This window comes from Bison bison, unplaced genomic scaffold (genome assembly GCF_000754665.1).
Source record: "Bison bison bison isolate TAMUID 2011002044 unplaced genomic scaffold, Bison_UMD1.0 scf7180017864314, whole genome shotgun sequence".
In the NCBI taxonomy this organism is placed as follows: Eukaryota; Metazoa; Chordata; class Mammalia; order Artiodactyla; family Bovidae; genus Bison; species Bison bison.
The window spans coordinates 1,037,734-1,039,994 of record NW_011494886.1 but is presented as its reverse complement, the minus strand read 5'-3'; positions in this window follow the sequence as shown (position 1 = coordinate 1,039,994).

The window sequence follows — 2,261 nt, the reverse complement described above, 5'->3', positions numbered from 1 at the left end:
CTTTCAACATGGAGTAAATGTTCACTCATTCATTTATTCAACCAATACTTGATGAGTGTGTATACAAGGCCAAACACTGTCCCAGGAAACAGTGAGTAAGAGGGAATACAGTCTGCTGTCATGAGCTAACAATCTTTTGGGAGGGATGGAGGATGGCGATATTAATCATCACGGATTCTGCACAGTACTACCACAAACTGGAGTGTTATGATGAAAACAATTCCATGTTCTGAAAGCAGAGAGCAGAAACATCTGATTTAGTCTGGAGAGTGAGAGCATAAAGTGAGAAAAAGAGAGGAACGTAGGGCAGCTTTAGAGAACTTCAACCTTCCAGGGTTGGATAGAGGTGTATGGACGCACAAGGGAGCTTGTGAAGAACCAGTAAGAGGCACCCCATGGTGTCACAGATGTGACAAGGAAGGGATCATTTCAACAAGGATCATCTTCTGTGACAAACTCTTCTTAGAAGTTAAATAGACGAGGTCTAGAAAATGTCCCTTAGATGCAGGAGCATCGAGGTTATCAGTGACCTTGGCTAAAGCTGATTAGATGAACTAATTGGAAACGAGCACAGATGGGAATGAGTTAAAAAGCCTGTACAATCTGAGGAAAAGTGGGTGGTGGGAATGGAAGCTTCCAAGGATCTCGGAGACCTGGCACCTGGCCTCCTCTTTAGTTTGTTCTTGCATCACCTCCCTACCTATTGTATGCTCTCCTGTCACCAAACACAGCCCCTTCTGCCACAACAAATGACTTGCAATTTGCTCAAGACTCCACTGTCTCTTTTATCTCAGGGCTCTAGAGCATGCTATTCTCTCTACCCGAAAGGTCCTTCAACTTTCTTGTACCTGGACAATATCTACATTTCCTTCAATGCTCAGCTCATCATCACTGCCTCAGGAAGACTTTTCTAATACCCACCTCAGCTTAAAAGTACTAACATCACCACCACAAACAAATGCCTAAGATTGCTCTTATGAAAGACTCAATTTTGAATCTGTCTGCCTGTTTCTCCTCTCCCCCCACAAGATTGTGATTCATGAGATAATAGGGACCCTTTGTCATTTTTATGTGCTCAGAATATGCTTGAAGAGTGAATGAATGATCACTGTGAACTGCTCACTCAGACATTAGAAGCTTTATCCACAGAAGGACAGGGTTCTCATAGTATAGGCCCTCTGCAAACTACAGTAGTTGCCCCCTGGAATGTTCCATCTTGGGGACACATCTTCCCTGTACAGATTCAGAGAAAGGGTTTTGAGATAAGACAGACATAAGTCAATCCCAGCTCTTCTCTGACCCTCAGTTTCTTCATCTGTAACACCTACAATGCATTATTTTATGTGTGCAGAGGCTTTCCTGGTGCCTCAGACAGTAAAGAATCCACCTGCAATGCAGGAGACCAGGGTTCCATCCCTGGGTCAGGAAGATCCACTCGAAAAAGGAATGGCTACTCACTCCAGGATTCCTGCCTGGAGAATTCCATGGACAGAGAAGCCTGGAAGGCTATAGTCCATGGGGTCAACAGGAGTCAGTTACCACTGAGTGACTAACACTTATGAATGCAGAATTGTGGAACTCCATGTAGAGTATTTAGCCTAGTTTTCAACTTGCAAATAAATGAGCAAATGGTCAATACATGTTAGTTATTATTGGTATCCCTCATACTGGTTTCCTGTTGTTGCTGTAACAAATTACCATAAACTTGACAGTGGATGAAGCACAAGCTGGAATCAAGATTGCCGGGAGAAATATTAATAACCTCAGATATGCAGAGGACACCATAATTATGGCAGAAAGTGATGAGGAACTGAAGAGCCTCTTGTTGAAAGTGAAAGAGGAGAGTGAAAAACTTGGCTTAAAACTCAACATTCAGAAAACTAAGATCATGGCATTTGGTCCCATCACCTCATGGCAAATAGATGGGGAAACAATGGAAACAGTGACAGACTTTATCTTTTTGGGCTCCGAAATCACTGCAGATGGTGATTGCAGCCATGAAATTAAAAGACGCTTGCTCCTTGGAAGAAAAGCTATGACCAACCTAGACAGCATATTAAAAAGCAGAGACATTACTTTGCCAACAAAGGTCCATCTAGTCAAGGCTATGGTTTTTCCAGTGGTCATGTATGGATGTGAGAGTTGGACTATAAAGAAAGCTGAGTGCCAAAGAACTGATGCTTTTGAATTGTGGTGTTGGAGAAGACTCTTTAGAGTCCCTTGGACTGCAAGGAGATCCAACCAGTCCATCCTAAAGGAAA